The following is a 20,531-nucleotide window of genomic DNA, read 5'->3' as shown; positions in this document are numbered from 1 at the left end:
TGGGTATTGGGGGGGGAGAGGGAGGGGCGGAGTGGGTGGTAAGGGAGGGGGTGGGGGCAGGGGGGAGAAATGAACCAAGCCTTGTATTCACATATGAATAATAAAAGAAAAATGAAAAAAAAAAGGAAAGAATACTTCCTGCAACTTAGGTGTTTCAAGGTGGAGATTGGCTCTATTTGCTCCAAATAGGCCTCTTCAGCTTAGATGGAGAAACTCATGTATCTGTCCAAGAAAACGATCTATGTTAGAAGCTTCACAATTTAGCACAATGTTTTCCTGTGAGAACGGAGTTAGTTTTGAAAGGAATATATCCTGCACATCAGAATTATCAAAGTGAAGATAGGCTCATTTTTCAAAATAGGACTATTCGGCTAAGTTGAAGGAAGACCTGAATCTCTCCAAAGTACACCATCTATGCTCCAAGCAGAAGCTACTAGCACATTGTTTCCCCATGAGAATTGACTTAGTTTCTCAAACATTACTTCCAGCAACATTTCAGTTTCAAGTAGGAGAGAGTCTCTGTATGCTCCAAACAGGACTATTCAGCTGAGTTGAAGACACACATATATCTCTTGAAAGATTACTATCTATGTTAGAAGAAGTACCTTCTAGCACACTGTTTCCTTTTGAGAATTTAGTTAGTTTTTAAAATGATACTTGCTGCAAATCAGAATTTTGAAAGGGGATGAAAGCTCATTTTCTCCAAATAGACCTCTTCAGCTATACTGAAGTCACATATCTCTTGAAAGAAAACCATGTGTGTTAAAAGCAAGAGCATTTAGCACCTTGTTTCCTTGTGAGAACTGAGTTAGTTATTGACAGGAAAAATTCCTCCAACTTAACAGTTTCAAGGTGGAATCAGCTGAGGTGAAGGAACACCAAGGACTCTCCAAGGACTATGATCTACATCTGAAGCTGCAGCATCTTACACATTGTTTCCCTGTCATAACTGAGTACGTTTTTAAAGGAATTCTTAATGCAAATCAGAACTTTGTAGGTGGACAAAGGTTCTTTTTCTTCAAATTGGCCTATTCAAATGAATTGTTGAAACACTTGTTCATTTCAAAAGATAACCCTGTGTTTTGCGAACATGAGTAACTACCACATTGTTTCCCTGTGAGAATAGAGTTAGTTTTTGAAAGCCATATACCTGCAACTTTGTGGTTTCAACTCGAGATAGGCTCTGTTTGTTGCAAAGAGTCCTATTCAGCTGAGTAGATGAAATACGAGTATCTCTCGAAAGAAAATCAGCTACGTTAAAGACAGGAGGATCTAGCACATTTCTTCCCTGTGAGAAATGTGTTTCCTCTTGATAGGAACAATTCCTGCAAATCAATACTTTACAGGTGGAGAAAAGTTCATTTTGATCAAAATTGGCCTATTCACCTGATATTTCAAAAAACATGTGTGTTTCAAAAGAAAACCTTCTGTGTTAGAAACAGGAGCATTTTGCACATTGTTTCTCTGTGAGAATTAAGTTAGTTTTTAAAAGCAGTATTCCTGCATCTTAATTGTTTCTTTTTGGAAAAAGGTTCTGTTTGATCGGAAGAGGCCTATTGACCTGAGTTTGAGAAACTGATATATCTATCCAAAAAAGTGATCTATGTTAGAAGCTTTACAATCCAGCACATTGTTTCCCTGGAGAATTGAGTTAGTTTCTTCAAGCAAGATACCTGCAACTTTGTGGGTTCAACGTGGAGTTTGGGTCTGTTTGCTCCAAAGAGGCCTATTCAGCTGAGTAGAAGAAACACATGTATCTCTCAAAAGAAGACCACCTACACCTACATTAAAGACAGGAGCATCTAGCACATTGTTTCCCTGTGAGAATTGCCTTTGCTATTGAAAGCAACATTTCCTGCAAGTGAAAACTTTCAGGTGGAGAAAGGCTCATTTTGATCGAAATTGGCCTATTCACCAGATATGTATAAAATCATCATTATCGAGAAAGAAAACGTAACGTGTTAGAAACAGGAGCATGCTGACATTGTTCCCTATGAGAATTGAGGTTTTCTTTTGAAAGCAGTATTCTTGCATCTTAATGTTTTCAATTTGGAGATAGGTTCTGTTTACTCCAAGTGGCCTATTCAGCTGAGTTTGAGAAACTCATGTATCTCTCAAAGAAATGAACTAAGTTAGAAATGTCAGAATCTAGCATATTGTTTCCCCATGAGAATTCAGTAAGTTTTTGAAGTTAATACTTTCTGCAAGTCAGAATTTTCAAGGTGTTTGTAGGCTCATTTTGTCAAAATGGGCTTATTCAGCTAAGTTGAATACACACAGGTATCTTTTGAAAGAAAAACATCTTCGATAGAAGCATGAGCATCTTCCACATTGTTTTCCTGTGAGAACTGAGTTAATTTTTGAAAGAAACACTTTCTACAGCTTAGGTGTTTCAAGGTGGAGATAGGGTCTGTGTGATCCAACAAGGCCTTTTCAGATGAGGTGAAGAAAACAGGATTCTTTCCAAAGAAAACCATGTATGATAAAAGTGGCAGCATCTAGCACATTGTCTCCCTTTGAGAGTTGAGTGGTTTCTGAAAAGAATGCTTCCCAGAAATCATAATTTTCAAGGTGTATATAGGTTTATTTTGTTCCAAATGGGAATATTTAGCTGAGTGGAAGAAATCCATGAATATCTTGACAGAAAACCATCTGTGTTAAAAGCAGGAGCACCTAGTACATATTTCCCTGTGAGAATTGAGTGAGCTTTTTGAAAACAACACTTCCTGCATCTTAGGTGTTTCAAGGTGGAGATAGGCTCTGTTTCTTCCAAATTGGCCTATTCAGCTGAGTTGAAGAAACACATGTTTCACTCGAAAGACAACCATCTGTTTCAGAAGCAGGAGCATGTAGAACATTGTTTCCCTGTAAGAACTGAGTTAGTTTTGAGAGTACTACTTCTTGCAATCCAAGCTTTCAAGGTGGAGAAGGGCTGATTTTGTTCTAAATGGGCCTATTTATCGAGGGGAAGAAAAACATGTGTCCATCCAAAGAAAACAATGTATGTTGGAAGCTGCACCAACTACCTCATTGTTTCCCTGTGAAAATTGGGTAACCTTTTGAAAGAAATATTTCCTGCGTATCGTACTTATCATGGGGTAAAGACCTCATTTGATACAAATAGGACTATTCAACTGACTTGAAACACATGTGAATCTCTCCAAAAACACCATCTTGGGTTGAAGCTGCAGCTGCTAGCACATTGTTTCACTGTGAGAATTGAGTTACATTTTGATAGCAATAATTCCTGCAAATCTGAATTTTCAGGTATTAATAGTTTCATTTTGTCAAAATAGGATTGTTAAGCTAAGTTGAATAAACACATGTATCACTCCAAAAAAAACTGTTTAATAAGCTGGGGCATTTAGCACATTCTTTCCCTGTGAGAACTGAGATAGTTATTGAAAGGAATACTTCCTGCAATTTAGCTGTTTCAAGGTGGGTAAATGCTGATTTGGTTGCAATTGAGCATATTCATCTGAGGGGACCAAACACATGTATCCTCCAGGAAACCGTTTATGTTAGATGCTGGGCCATCTACAACATTCTTTCCCTATGAGAATTGAGTTCATTTTTGAAATTAATACTTCCTGCAAATCAGAATTTTCAAGGTGTTATTAGGCTGATTTTGTCCAAATATCCTTATTCAGCTAAGTTGAATAAACACAGGTATCTCTCAGGAAAAACAACTCTTTGGCAGAAGCAAGTGCATATAGCATATATTTCACTCGGAGAATTGAGTGAGATTTTGAAAAGAATACTTCCTGAATAGACCTATAACACAAAATGAAATTGAAGCAGCAATCAAGAGTCTCCCCAAAAAGAAAAGTCCAGGACCTGATGGATTCTCTGCTGAATTCTATCAGACCTTTAAAGAAGAACTGATACCAACCCTCCTTAAACTGTTCCATGAAATAGAAAGGGAAGGAAAACTGCCAAACACACTTTATGAAGCCAGTATTACACTTATCCCCAAACCAGGCAAAGACACCTCCAAAAAGGAGAACTATAGACCAATCTCCTTAATGAACATCGTTGCAAAAATCCTCAACAAAATAATGGCAAACCGAATTCAGCAACACATCAAAAAGATTATTCACCACGACCAAGTAGGCTTCATCCCAGGGATGCAGAGGTGGTTCAACATATGAAAATCAATAAACGTAATAAACCACATTAACAGAAGCAAAGACAAAAACCACTTGATCATCTCAATAGATGCAGAAAAAGCCTTTGATAAGATCCAACATCATTTCATGATAAAAGCTCTAAGAAAACTAGGAATAGAAGGAAAGTTCCTCAACATTATAAAAGCTATATATGACAAACCTACAGCCAGCATTATACTTAATGGAGAAAAATTAAAACCATTCCCTCTAAAATCAGGAACCAGACAAGGATGCCCACTATCTCCACTCCTATTCAACATAGTACTGGAATTCCTAGCCAGAGCCATTAGGCAAGAAGAAGGAATAAAAGGAATACAAATAGGTAAAGAAACTGTCAAAATATCCCTATTTGCAGACGACATGATCCTATACCTTAAAGACCCAAAAAACTCTACTCAGAAGCTTCTAGACATCATCAATAGCTATAGCAAGGTAGCAGGATATAAAAACAACGTAGAAAAATCATTAGCATTTCTATACACTAACAATGAGCAAACAGAAAAAGAATGTATGAACACAATTCCATTTACAACAGCCTCAAACAAAATCAAATACCTAGGTGTAAACCTAACAAAAGATGTGAGAGACCTCTACAAGGAAAACTATACACTTCTGAAGAAAGAGATTGAGGAAGACTATAGAAAGTGGAGAGATCTCCCATGCTCATGGATTGGTAGAATCAACATAGTAAAAATGTCGATACTCCCAAAAGTAATCTACATTTTTAATGCAATTCCCATCAAAATTCCAATGACATTCATTAAAGAGATTGAAAAATCTACTGTTAAATTTATATGGAAACACAAGAGGCCACGAATAGCCAAGGCAATACTCAGTCAAAAGAACAATGCGGAGGTATCACAATACCTGACTTCAAACTATATTACAAAGCAATAACAATAAAAACAGCATGGTACTGGCACAAAAACAGACATGAAGACCAGTGGAACAGAATAGAGGATCCAGATATGAAGCCACACAACTATAAGCAACTTATCTTTGACAAAGGAGCTAAAAATATATGATGGAGAAATGCAACCTCTTCAACAAAAACTGCTGGGAAAACTGGTTAGCAGTCTGCAAAAAACTGAAACTAGATCCATGTATATCACCCTATACCAAGATTAACTCAAAATGGATCAAGGATCTTAATATCAGACCACAAACTCTTAAGTTGATACAAGAAAGAATAGGAAATACTCTGGAGTTAGTAGGTATAGGTAAGAACTTTCTCAATGAAACCCCAGCAGCACAGCAACTAAGAGATAGCATAGATAAATGGGACCTCATAAAACTAAAAAGCTTCTGTTCATCAAAAGAAATGGTCTCTAAACTGAAGAGAACACCCACAGAGAGGGAGAAAATATTTGCCAATTATACATCAGACAAAGGACTGATAACCAGAATACACAGGGAACTTAAAACACTAAATTCTCCCAAAACTAATGAACCAATAAAGAAATGGGCACGTGAACTAAACAGAACTTTCTCAAAAGAAGAAATTCAAATGGCCAGAAAACACATGAAAAAGTGCTCACCATCTCTAGCAATAAAGGAAATGCAAATTAAAACCACGCTAAGATTCCACCTCACCGCTGTTAGAATAGCCATCATCAGCAACACCACCAACAACAGGTGTTGGCGAGGATGTGGGGAAAAAGGAACCCTCTTACACTGTTGGTGGGAATGTACACTAGTACAACCACTCAGGAAAAAAATTTGGAGGCTACTTAAAAAGCTGGACATCGATCTACCATTTGGTCCAGCAATACCACTCTTGGGGATATACCCAAAAGACTTACTCCAGAGGCACCTGCACATCCATGTTTATTGCAGCACTATTCACAATAGCCAAGTTATGGAAGCAGCCAAGATGCCCCAACACTGACGAATGGATTAAGAAAATGTGGTGTCTATACACTTTGGAATTTTATGCAGCCATGAAGAAGAACGAAATGTTATCACTCGCTGGTAAATGGATGGAATTGGAGAACATCATTCTGAGTGAGGTTAGCCTGGCTCAAAAAACCAAAAATCGTATGTTCTCCCTCATATGTGGACATTAGATCAAGGGCAAACACAACAAGGGGATTGGACATAAGCACATGATAAAGCGAGAGCACACAAGGGAGGGGTGAGGATAGGTAAGACACCTAAAAAACTAGCTAGCATTTGTTGCCCTTAACACAGAGAAACTAAAGCAGATACCTTAAAGCAACTGAGGCCAATAGGAAAAGGGGAACAGGTACTAGAGAGAAGGTTAGATCAAAAAGAATTAACCTAGAAGGTAACACCCATGCACAGGAAATCAATTTGAGTCAATGCCCTGTATAGCTATCCTTATCTCAACCAGCAAAAACCCTTGTTCCTTCCTATTATTGCTTGTACTCTCTCTACAACAAAACTAGAAATAAGGGCAAAATAGTTTCTGTTGGGTATTGGGGGGGGAGAAGGAGGGGCGGAGTGGGTGGTAAGGGAGGGGGTGGGGGCAGGGGGGAGAAATGAACCAAGCCTTGTATTCACATATGAATAATAAAAGAAAAATGAAAAAAAAAAGAAAAGAATACTTCCTGCAACTTAGGTGTTTCAAGGTGGAGATTGGCTCTATTTGCTCCAAATAGGCCTCTTCAGCTTAGATGGAGAAACTCATGTATCTGTCCAAGAAAACGATCTATGTTAGAAGCTTCACAATTTAGCACAATGTTTTCCTGTGAGAACGGAGTTAGTTTTGAAAGGAATATGTCCTGCACATCAGAATTATCAAAGTGAAGATAGGCTCATTTTTCAAAATAGGACTATTTGGCTAAATTGAAGGAAGACCTGAATCTCTCCAAAGTACACCATCTATGCTCCAAGCAGAAGCTACTAGCACATTGTTTCCCCATGAGAATTGACTTAGTTTCTCAAACATTACTTCCAGCAACATTTCAGTTTCAAGTAGGAGAGAGTCTCTGTATGCTCCAAACAGGACTATTCAGCTGAGTTGAAAGATTACTATCTATGTTAGAAGAAGTACCTTCTAGCACACTGTTTCCTTTTGAGAATTTAGTTAGTTTTTAAAATGATACTTGCTACAAATCAGAATTTTGAAAGGGGATGAAAGCTCATTTTCTCCAAATAGACCTCTTCAGCTATACTGAAGTCACATATCTCTTGAAAGAAAACCATGTGTGTTAAAAGCAAGAGCATTTAGCACCTTGTTTCCTTGTGAGAACTGAGTTAGTTATTGACAGGAAAAATTCCTCCAACTTAACAGTTTCAAGGTGGAATCAGCTGAGGTGAAGGAACACCAAGGACTCTCCAAGGACTATGATCTACATCTGAAGCTGCAGCATCTTACACATTGTTTCCCTGTCATAACTGAGTACGTTTTTAAAGGAATTCTTAATGCAAATCAGAACTTTGTAGGTGGACAAAGGTTCTTTTTCTTCAAATTGGCCTATTCAAATGAATTGTTGAAACACTTGTTCATTTCAAAAGATAACCCTGTGTTTTGCGAACATGAGTAACTACCACATTGTTTCCCTGTGAGAATAGAGTTAGTTTTTGAAAGCCATATACCTGCAACTTTGTGGTTTCAACTCGAGATAGGCTCTGTTTGTTGCAAAGAGTCCTATTCAGCTGAGTAGATGAAATACGAGTATCTCTCGAAAGAAAATCAGCTACGTTAAAGACAGGAGGATCTAGCACATTTCTTCCCTGTGAGAAATGTGTTTCCTCTTGATAGGAACAATTCCTGCAAATCAATACTTTACAGGTGGAGAAAAGTTCATTTTGATCAAAATTGGCCTATTCACCTGATATTTCAAAAAACATGTGTGTTTCAAAAGAAAACCTTCTGTGTTAGAAACAGGAGCATTTTGCACATTGTTTCTCTGTGAGAATTAAGTTAGTTTTTAAAAGCAGTATTCCTGCATCTTAATTGTTTCTTTTTGGAAAAAGGTTCTGTTTGATCGGAAGAGGCCTATTGACCTGAGTTTGAGAAACTGATATATCTATCCAAAAAAGTGATCTATGTTAGAAGCTTTACAATCCAGCACATTGTTTCCCTGGAGAATTGAGTTAGTTTCTTCAAGCAAGATACCTGCAACTTTGTGGGTTCAACGTGGAGTTTGGGTCTGTTTGCTCCAAAGAGGCCTATTCAGCTGAGTAGAAGAAACACATGTATCTCTCAAAAGAAGACCACCTACACCTACATTAAAGACAGGAGCATCTAGCACATTGTTTCCCTGTGAGAATTGCCTTTGCTATTGAAAGCAACATTTCCTGCAAGTGAAAACTTTCAGGTGGAGAAAGGCTCATTTTGATCCAAATTGGCCTATTCACCAGATATGTATAAAATCATCATTATCAAGAAAGAAAACGTAACGTGTTAGAAACAGGAGCATACTGACATTGTTCCCTATGAGAATTGAGGTTTTCTTTTGAAAGCAGTATTCTTGCATCTTAATGTTTTCAATTTGGAGATAGGTTCTGTTTACTCCAAGTGGCCTATTCAGCTGAGTTTGAGAAACTCATGTATCTCTCAAAGAAATGAACTAAGTTAGAAATGTCAGAATCTAGCATATTGTTTCCCCATGAGAATTCAGTAAGTTTTTGAAGTTAATACTTTCTGCAAGTCAGAATTTTCAAGGTGTTTGTAGGCTCATTTTGTCAAAATGGGCTTATTCAGCTAAGTTGAATACACACAGGTATCTTTTGAAAGAAAAACATCTTCGATAGAAGCATGAGCATCTTCCACATTGTTTTCCTGTGAGAACTGAGTTAATTTTTGAAAGAAACACTTTCTACAGCTTAGGTGTTTCAAGGTGGAGATAGGGTCTGTGTGATCCAACAAGGCCTTTTCAGATGAGGTGAAGAAAACAGGATTCTTTCCAAAGAAAACCATGTATGATAAAAGTGGCAGCATCTAGCCCATTGTCTCCCTTTGAGAGTTGAGTGGTTTCTGAAAAGAATGCTTCCCAGAAATCATAATTTTCAAGGTGTATATAGGTTTATTTTGTTCCAAATGGGAATATTTAGCTGAGTGGAAGAAATCCATGAATATCTTGACAGAAAACCATCTGTGTTAAAAGCAGGAGCACCTAGTACATATTTCCCTGTGAGAATTGAGTGAGCTTTTTGAAAACAACACTTCCTGCATCTTAGGTGTTTCAAGGTGGAGATAGGCTCTGTTTCTTCCAAATTGGCCTATTCAGCTGAGTTGAAGAAACACATGTTTCACTCGAAAGACAACCATCTGTTTCAGAAGCAGGAGCATGTAGAACATTGTTTCCCTGTAAGAACTGAGTTAGTTTTGAGAGTACTACTTCTTGCAATCCAAGCTTTCAAGGTGGAGAAGGGCTGATTTTGTTCTAAATGGGCCTATTTATCGAGGGGAAGAAAAACATGTGTCCATCCAAAGAAAACAATGTATGTTGGAAGCTGCACCAACTACCTCATTGTTTCCCTGTGAAAATTGGGTAACCTTTTGAAAGAAATATTTCCTGCGTATCGTAGTTATCATGGGGTGAAGACCTCATTTGATACAAATAGGACTATTCAACTGACTTGAAGCACATGTGAATCTCTCCAAAAACACCATCTTGGGTTGAAGCTGCAGCTGCTAGCACATTGTTTCACTGTGAGAATTGAGTTACATTTTGATAGCAATAATTCCTGCAAATCTGAATTTTCAGGTATTAATAGTTTCATTTTGTCAAAATAGGATTGTTAAGCTAAGTTGAATAAACACATGTATCACTCCAAAAAAAACTGTTTAATAAGCTGGGGCATTTAGCACATTCTTTCCCTGTGAGAACTGAGATAGTTATTGAAAGGAATACTTCCTGCAATTTAGCTGTTTCAAGGTGGGTAAATGCTGATTTGGTTGCAATTGAGCATATTCATCTGAGGGGACCAAACACATGTATCCTCCAGGAAACCGTTTATGTTAGATGCTGGGCCATCTACAACATTCTTTCCCTATGAGAATTGAGTTCATTTTTGAAATTAATACTTCCTGCAAATCAGAATTTTCAAGGTGTTATTAGGCTGATTTTGTCCAAATATCCTTATTCAGCTAAGGTGAATAAACACAGGTATCTCTCGGGAAAAACAACTCTTTGGCAGAAGCAAGTGCATATAGCATATATTTCACTCGGAGAATTGAGTGAGATTTTGAAAAGAATACTTCCTGAATAGACCTATAACACAAAATGAAATTGAAGCAGCAATCAAGAGTCTCCCCAAAAAGAAAAGTCCAGGACCTGATGGATTCTCTGCTGAATTCTATCAGACCTTTAAAGAAGAACTGATACCAACCCTCCTTAAACTGTTCCATGAAATAGAAAGGGAAGGAAAACTGCCAAACACATTTTATGAAGCCAGTATTACACTTATCCCCAAACCAGGCAAAGACACCTCCAAAAAGGAGAACTATAGACCAATCTCCTTAATGAACATCGTTGCAAAAATCCTCAACAAAATAATGGCAAACCGAATTCAGCAACACATCAAAAAGATTATTCACCACGACCAAGTAGGCTTCATCCCAGGGATGCAGAGGTGGTTCAACATATGAAAATCAATAAACGTAATAAACCACATTAACAGAAGCAAAGACAAAAACCACTTGATCATCTCAATAGATGCAGAAAAAGCCTTTGATAAGATCCAACATCATTTCATGATAAAAGCTCTAAGAAAACTAGGAATAGAAGGAAAGTTCCTCAACATTATAAAAGCTATACATGACAAACCTACAGCCAGCATTATACTTAATGGAGAAAAATTAAAACCATTCCCTCTAAAATCAGGAACCAGACAAGGATGCCCACTATCTCCACTCCTATTCAACATAGTACTGGAATTCCTAGCCAGAGCAATTAGGCAAGAAGAAAGAATAAAAGGAATACAAATAGGTAAAGAAACTGTCAAAATATCCCTATTTGCAGACGACATGATCCTATACCTTAAAGACCCAAAAAACTCTACTCAGAAGCTTCTAGACATCATCAATAGCTATAGCAAGGTAGCAGGATATAAAAACAACGTAGAAAAATCATTAGCATTTCTATACACTAACAATGAGCAAACAGAAAAAGAATGTATGAACACAATTCCATTTACAACAGCCTCAAACAAAATCAAATACCTAGGTGTAAACCTAACAAAAGATGTGAGAGACCTCTACAAGGAAAACTATACACTTCTGAAGAAAGAGATTGAGGAAGATTATAGAAAGTGGAGAGATCTCCCATGCTCATGGATTGGTAGAATCAACATAGTAAAAATGTCGATACTCCCAAAAGTAATCTACATTTTTAATGCAATTCCCATCAAAATTCCAATGACATTCATTAAAGAGATTGAAAAATCTACTGTTAAATTTATATGGAAACACAAGAGGCCACGAATAGCCAAGGCCATACTCAGTCAAAAGAACAATGCGGAGGTATCACAATACCTGACTTCAAACTATATTACAAAGCAATAACAATAAAAACAGCATGGTACTGGCACAAAAACAGACATGAAGACCAGTGGAACAGAATAGAGGATCCAGATATGAAGCCACACAACTATAAGCAACTTATCTTTGACAAAGGAGCTAAAAATATATGATGGAGAAATGCAACCTCTTCAACAAAAACTGCTGGGAAAACTGGTTAGCAGTCTGCAAAAAACTGTAACTAGATCCATGTATATCACCCTATACCAAGATCAACTCAAAATGGATCAAGGATCTTAATATCAGACCCCAAACTCTTAAGTTGATACAAGAAAGAATAGGAAATACTCTGGAGTTAGTAGGTATAGGTAAGAACTTTCTCAATGAAACCCCAGCAGCACAGCAACTAAGAGATAGCATAGATAAATGGGACCTCATAAAACTAAAAAGCTTCTGTTCATCAAAAGAAATGGTCTCTAAACTGAAAAGAACACCCACAGAGAGGGAGAAAATATTTGCCAATTATACATCAGACAAAGGACTGATAACCAGAATACACAGGGAACTTAAAACACTAAATTCTCCCAAAACTAATGAACCAATAAAGAAATGGGCACGTGAACTAAACAGAACTTTCTCAAAAGAAGAAATTCAAATGGCCAGAAAACACATGAAAAAGTGCTCACCATCTCTAGCAATAAAGGAAATGCAAATTAAAACCACGCTAAGATTCCACCTCACCCCTGTTAGAATAGCCATCATCAGCAACACCACCAACAACAGGTGTTGGCGAGGATGCGGGGAAAAAGGAACCCTCTTACACTGTTGGTGGGAATGTACACTAGTACAACCACTCGGGAAAAAAATTTGGAGGCTACTTAAAAAGCTGGACATCGATCTACCATTTGGTCCAGCAATACCACTCTTGGGGATATACCCAAAAGACTTACTCCAGAGGCACCTGCACATCCGTGTTTACTGCAGCACTATTCACAATAGCCAAGTTATGGAAGCAGCCAAGATGCCCCAACACTGACGAATGGATTAAGAAAATGTGGTGTCTATACACTTTGGAATTTTATGGCAGCCATGAAGAAGAACGAAATGTTATCACTCGCTGGTAAATGGATGGAATTGGAGAACATCATTCTGAGTGAGGTTAGCCTGGCTCAAAAAACCAAAAATCGTATGTTCTCCCTCATATGTGGACATTAGATCAAGGGCAAACACAACAAGGGGAATGGACATAAGCACATGATAAAGCGAGAGCACACAAGGGAGGGGTGAGGATAGGTAAGACACCTAAAAAACTAGCTAGCATTTGTTGCCCTTAACACAGAGAAACTAAAGCAGATACCTTAAAGCAACTGAGGCCAATAGGAAAAGGGGAACAGGTACTAGAGAGAAGGTTAGATCAAAAAGAATTAACCTAGAAGGTAACACCCATGCACAGGAAATCAATTTGAGTCAATGCCCTGTATAGCTATCCTTATCTCAACCAGCAAAAACCCTTGTTCCTTCCTATTATTGCTTGTACTCTCTCTACAACAAAATTAGAAATAAGGGCAAAATAGTTTCTGTTGGGTATTGGGGGTGGAGAGGGAGGGGCGGAGTGGGTGGTAAGGGAGGGGGTGGGGGCAGGGGGGAGAAATGAACCAAGCCTTGTATTCACATATGAATAATAAAAGAAAAATGAAAAAAAAAAAAGAAAAGAATACTTCCTGCAACTTAGGTGTTTCAAGGTGGAGATTGGCTCTATTTGCTCCAAATAGGCCTCTTCAGCTTAGATGGAGAAACTCATGTATCTGTCCAAGAAAACGATCTATGTTAGAAGCTTCACAATTTAGCACAATGTTTTCCTGTGAGAACGGAGTTAGTTTTGACAGGAATATATCCTGCACATCAGAATTATCAAAGTGAAGATAGGCTCATTTTTCAAAATAGGACTATTCGGCTAAGTTGAAGGAAGACCTGAATCTCTCCAAAGTACACCATCTATGCTCCAAGCAGAAGCTACTAGCACATTGTTTCCCCATGAGAATTGACTTAGTTTCTCAAACATTACTTCCAGCAACATTTCAGTTTCAAGTAGGAGAGAGTCTCTGTATGCTCCAAACAGGACTATTCAGCTGAGTGGAAGACACACATATATCTCTTGAAAGATTACTAACTATGTTAGAAGAAGTACCTTCTAGCACACTGTTTCCTTTTGAGAATTTAGTTAGTTTTTAAAATGATACTTGCTGCAAATCAGAATTTTGAAAGGGGATGAAAGCTCATTTTCTCCAAATAGACCTCTTCAGCTATACTGAAGTCACATATCTCTTGAAAGAAAACCATGTGTGTTAAAAGCAAGAGCATTTAGCACCTTGTTTCCTTGTGAGAACTGAGTTAGTTATTGACAGGAAAAATTCCTCCAACTTAACAGTTTCAAGGTGGAATCAGCTGAGGTGAAGGAACACCAAGGACTCTCCAAGGACTATGATCTACATCTGAAGCTGCAGCATCTTACACATTGTTTCCCTGTCATAACTGAGTACGTTTTTAAAGGAATTCTTAATGCAAATCAGAACTTTGTAGGTGGACAAAGGTTCTTTTTCTTCAAATTGGCCTACTCAAATGAATTGTTGAAACACTTGTTCATTTCAAAAGATAACCCTGTGTTTTGCGAACATGAGTAACTACCACATTGTTTCCCTGTGAGAATAGAGTTAGTTTTTGAAAGCCATATACCTGCAACTTTTTGGTTTCAACTCGAGATAGGCTCTGTTTGTTGCAAAGAGTCCTATTCAGCTGAGTAGATGAAATACGAGTATCTCTCGAAAGAAAATCAGCTACGTTAAAGACAGGAGGATCTAGCACATTTCTTCCCTGTGAGAAATGTGTTTCCTCTTGATAGGAACAATTCCTGCAAATCAATACTTTACAGGTGGAGAAAAGTTCATTTTGATCAAAATTGGCCTATTCACCTGATATTTCAAAAAACATGTGTGTTTCAAAAGAAAACCTTCTGTGTTAGAAACAGGAGCATTTTGCACATTGTTTCTCTGTGAGAATTAAGTTAGTTTTTAAAAGCAGTATTCCTGCATCTTAATTGTTTCTTTTTGGAAAAAGGTTCTGTTTGATCGGAAGAGGCCTATTGACCTGAGTTTGAGAAACTGATATATCTATCCAAAAAAGTGATCTATGTTAGAAGCTTTACAATCCAGCACATTGTTTCCCTGGAGAATTGAGTTAGTTTCTTCAAGCAAGATACCTGCAACTTTGTGGGTTCAACGTGGAGTTTGGGTCTGTTTGCTCCAAAGAGGCCTATTCAGCTGAGTAGAAGAAACACATGTATCTCTCAAAAGAAGACCACCTACACCTACATTAAAGACAGGAGCATCTAGCACATTGTTTCCCTGTGAGAATTGCCTTTGCTATTGAAAGCAACATTTCCTGCAAGTGAAAACTTTCAGGTGGAGAAAGGCTCATTTTGATCCAAATTGGCCTATTCACCAGATATGTATAAAATCATCATTATCGAGAAAGAAAACGTAACGTGTTAGAAACAGGAGCATGCTGACATTGTTCCCTATGAGAATTGAGGTTTTCTTTTGAAAGCAGTATTCTTGCATCTTAATGTTTTCAATTTGGAGATAGGTTCTGTTTACTCCAAGTGGCCTATTCAGCTGAGTTTGAGAAACTCATGTATCTCTCAAAGAAATGAACTAAGTTAGAAATGTCAGAATCTAGCATATTGTTTCCCCATGAGAATTCAGTAAGTTTTTGAAGTTAATACTTTCTGCAAGTCAGAATTTTCAAGGTGTTTGTAGGCTCATTTTGTCAAAATGGGCTTATTCAGCTAAGTTGAATACACACAGGTATCTTTTGAAAGAAAAACATCTTCGATAGAAGCATGAGCATCTTCCACATTGTTTTCCTGTGAGAACTGAGTTAATTTTTGAAAGAAACACTTTCTACAGCTTAGGTGTTTCAAGGTGGAGATAGGGTCTGTGTGATCCAACAAGGCCTTTTCAGATGAGGTGAAGAAAACAGGATTCTTTCCAAAGAAAACCATGTATGTTAAAAGTGGCAGCATCTAGCACATTGTCTCCCTTTGAGAGTTGAGTGGTTTCTGAAAAGAATGCTTCCCAGAAATCATAATTTTCAAGGTGTATATAGGTTTATTTTGTTCCAAATGGGAATATTTAGCTGAGTGGAAGAAATCCATGAATATCTTGACAGAAAACCATCTGTGTTAAAAGCAGGAGCACCTAGTACATATGTCCCTGTGAGAATTGAGTGAGCTTTTTGAAAACAACACTTCCTGCATCTTAGGTGTTTCAAGGTGGAGATAGGCTCTGTTTCTTCCAAATTGGCCTATTCAGCTGAGTTGAAGAAACACATGTTTCACTCGAAAGACAACCATCTGTTTAAGAAGCAGGAGCATGTAGAACATTGTTTCCCTGTAAGAACTGAGTTAGTTTTGAGAGTACTACTTCTTGCAATCCAAGCTTTCAAGGTGGAGAAGGGCTGATTTTGTTCTAAATGGGCCTATTTATCGAGGGGAAGAAAAACATGTGTCCATCCAAAGAAAACAATGTATGTTGGAAGCTGCACCAACTACCTCATTGTTTCCCTGTGAAAATTGGGTAACCTTTTGAAAGAAATATTTCCTGCGTATCGTACTTATCATGGGGTAAAGACCTCATTTGATACAAATAGGACTATTCAACTGACTTGAAACACATGTGAATCTCTCCAAAAACACCATCTTGGGTTGAAGCTGCAGCTGCTAGCACATTGTTTCACTGTGAGAATTGAGTTACATTTTGATAGCAATAATTCCTGCAAATCTGAATTTTCAGGTATTAATAGTTTCATTTTGTCAAAATAGGATTGTTAAGCTAAGTTGAATAAACACATGTATCACTCCAAAAAAAACTGTTTAATAAGCTGGGGCATTTAGCACATTCTTTCCCTGTGAGAACTGAGATAGTTATTGAAAGGAATACTTCCTGCAATTTAGCTGTTTCAAGGTGAGTAAATGCTGATTTGGTTGTAATTGAGCATATTCATCTGAGGGGACCAAACACATGTATCCTCCAGGAAACCGTTTATGTTAGATGCTGGGCCATCTACAACATTCTTTCCCTATGAGAATTGAGTTCATTTTTGAAATTAATACTTCCTGCAAATCAGAATTTTCAAGGTGTTATTAGGCTGATTTTGTCCAAATATCCTTATTCAGCTAAGGTGAAGAAACACAGGTATCTCTCGGGAAAAACAACTCTTTGGCAGATGCAAGTGCATATAGCATATATTTCACTCGGAGAATTGAGTGAGATTTTGAAAAGAATACTTCCTGAATAGACTTATAACACAAAATGAAATTGAAGCAGCAATCAAGAGTCTCCCCAAAAAGAAAAGTCCAGGACCTGATGGATTCTCTGCTGAATTCTATCAGACCTTTAAAGAAGAACTGATACCAACCCTCCTTAAACTGTTCCATGAAATAGAAAGGGAAGGAAAACTGCCAAACACACTTTATGAAGCCAGTATTACACTTATCCCCAAACCAGGCAAAGACACCTCCAAAAAGGAGAACTATAGACCAATCTCCTTAATGAACATCGTTGCAAAAATCCTCAACAAAATAATGGCAAACCGAATTCAGCAACACATCAAAAAGATTATTCACCACGACCAAGTAGGCTTCATCCCAGGGATGCAGAGGTGGTTCAACATATGAAAATCAATAAACGTAATAAACCACATTAACAGAAGCAAAGACAAAAACCACTTGATCATCTCAATAGATGCAGAAAAAGCCTTTGATAAGATCCAACATCATTTCATGATAAAAGCTCTAAGAAAACTAGGAATAGAAGGAAAGTTCCTCAACATTATAAAAGCTATATATGACAAACATACAGCCAGCATTATACTTAATGGAGAAAAACTAAAACCATTCCCTCTAAAGTCAGGAACCAGACAAGGATGCCCACTATCTCCACTCCTATTCAACATAGTACTGGAATTCCTAGCCAGAGCAATTAGGAAAGAAGAAGGAATAAAAGGAATACAAATAGGTAAAGAAACTGTCAAAATATCCCTATTTGCAGACGACATGATCCTATACCTTAAAGACCCAAAAAACTCTACTCAGAAGCTTCTAGACATCATCAATAGCTATAGCAAGGTAGCAGGATATAAAAACAACGTAGAAAAATCATTAGCATTTCTATACACTAACAATGAGCAAACAGAAAAAGAATGTATGAAAACAATTCCATTTACAATAGCCTCAAACAAAATCAAATACCTAGGTGTAAACCTAACAAAAGATGTGAGAGACCTCTACAAGGAAAACTATACACTTCTGAAGAAAGAGATTGAGGAAGATTATAGAAAGTGGAGAGATCTCCCATGCTCATGGATTGGTAGAATCAACATAGTAAAAATGTCGATACTCCCAAAAGTAATCTACATTTTTAATGCAATTCCCATCAAAATTCCAATGACATTCATTAAAGAGATTGAAAAATCTACTGTTAAATTTATATGGAAACACAAGAGGCCACGAATAGCCAAGGCCATACTCAGTCAAAAGAACAATGCGGAGGTATCACAATACCTGACTTCAAACTATATTACAAAGCAATAACAATAAAAACAGCATGGTACTGGCACAAAAACAGACATGAAGACCAGTGGAACAGAATAGAGGATCCAGATATGAAGCCACACAACTATAAGCAACTTATCTTTGACAAAGGAGCTAAAAATATATGATGGAGAAATGCAACCTCTTCAACAAAAACTGCTGGGAAAACTGGTTAGCAGTCTGCAAAAAACTGTAACTAGATCCATGTATATCACCCTATACCAAGATCAACTCAAAATGGATCAAGGATCTTAATATCAGACCCCAAACTCTTAAGTTGATACAAGAAAGAATAGGAAATACTCTGGAGTTAGTAGGTATAGGTAAGAACTTTCTCAATGAAACCCCAGCAGCACAGCAACTAAGAGATAGCATAGATAAATGGGACCTCATAAAACTAAAAAGCTTCTGTTCATCAAAAGAAATGGTCTCTAAACTGAAAAGAACACCCACAGAGAGGGAGAAAATATTTGCCAATTATACATCAGACAAAGGACTGATAACCAGAATACACAGGGAACTTAAAACACTAAATTCTCCCAAAACTAATGAACCAATAAAGAAATGGGCACGTGAACTAAACAGAACTTTCTCAAAAGAAGAAATTCAAATGGCCAGAAAACACATGAAAAAGTGCTCACCATCTCTAGCAATAAAGGAAATGCAAATTAAAACCACGCTAAGATTCCACCTCACCCCTGTTAGAATAGCCATCATCAGCAACACCACCAACAACAGGTGTTGGCGAGGATGCGGGGAAAAAGGAACCCTCTTACACTGTTGGTGGGAATGTACACTAGTACAACCACTCGGGAAAAAAATTTGGAGGCTACTTAAAAAGCTGGACATCGATCTACCATTTGGTCCAGCAATACCACTCTTGGGGATATACCCAAAAGACTTACTCCAGAGGCACCTGCACATCCGTGTTTACTGCAGCACTATTCACAATAGCCAAGTTATGGAAGCAGCCAAGATGCCCCAACACTGACGAATGGATTAAGAAAATGTGGTGTCTATACACTTTGGAATTTTATGGCAGCCATGAAGAAGAACGAAATGTTATCACTCGCTGGTAAATGGATGGAATTGGAGAACATCATTCTGAGTGAGGTTAGCCTGGCTCAAAAAACCAAAAATCGTATGTTCTCCCTCATATGTGGACATTAGATCAAGGGCAAACACAACAAGGGGAATGGACATAAGCACATGATAAAGCGAGAGCACACAAGGGAGGGGTGAGGATAGGTAAGACACCTAAAAAACTAGCTAGCATTTGTTGCCCTTAACACAGAGAAACTAAAGCAGATACCTTAAAGCAACTGAGGCCAATAGGAAAAGGGGAACAGGTACTAGAGAGAAGGTTAGATCAAAAAGAATTAACCTAGAAGGTAACACCCATGCACAGGAAATCAATTTGAGTCAATGCCCTGTATAGCTATCCTTATCTCAACCAGCAAAAACCCTTGTTCCTTCCTATTATTGCTTGTACTCTCTCTACAACAAAATTAGAAATAAGGGCAAAATAGTTTCTGTTGGGTATTGGGGGTGGAGAGGGAGGGGCGGAGTGGGTGGTAAGGGAGGGGGTGGGGGCAGGGGGGAGAAATGAACCAAGCCTTGTATTCACATATGAATAATAAAAGAAAAATGAAAAAAAAAAAAGAAAAGAATACTTCCTGCAACTTAGGTGTTTCAAGGTGGAGATTGGCTCTATTTGCTCCAAATAGGCCTCTTCAGCTTAGATGGAGAAACTCATGTATCTGTCCAAGAAAACGATCTATGTTAGAAGCTTCACAATTTAGCACAATGTTTTCCTGTGAGAACGGAGTTAGTTTTGACAGGAATATATCCTGCACATCAGAATTATCAAAGTGAAGATAGGCTCATTTTTCAAAATAGGACTATTCGGCTAAGTTGAAGGAAGACCTGAATCTCTCCAAAGTACACCATCTATGCTCCAAGCAGAAGCTACTAGCACATTGTTTCCCCATGAGAATTGACTTAGTTTCTCAAACATTACTTCCAGCAACATTTCAGTTTCAAGTAGGAGAGAGTCTCTGTATGCTCCAAACAGGACTATTCAGCTGAGTTGAAGACACACATATATCTCTTGAAAGATTACTATCTATGTTAGAAGAAGTACCTTCTAGCACACTGTTTCCTTTTGAGAATTTAGTTAGTTTTTAAAATGATACTTGCTGCAAATCAGAATTTTGAAAGGGGATGAAAGCTCATTTTCTCCAAATAGACCTCTTCAGCTATACTGAAGTCACATATCTCT

This window comes from Castor canadensis, chromosome 8 (genome assembly GCF_047511655.1).
Source record: "Castor canadensis chromosome 8, mCasCan1.hap1v2, whole genome shotgun sequence".
Classification (NCBI taxonomy): domain Eukaryota; kingdom Metazoa; phylum Chordata; class Mammalia; order Rodentia; family Castoridae; genus Castor; species Castor canadensis.
The sequence above is the reverse complement of the archived record's forward strand: the minus strand, read 5'-3'. Positions refer to the sequence as shown.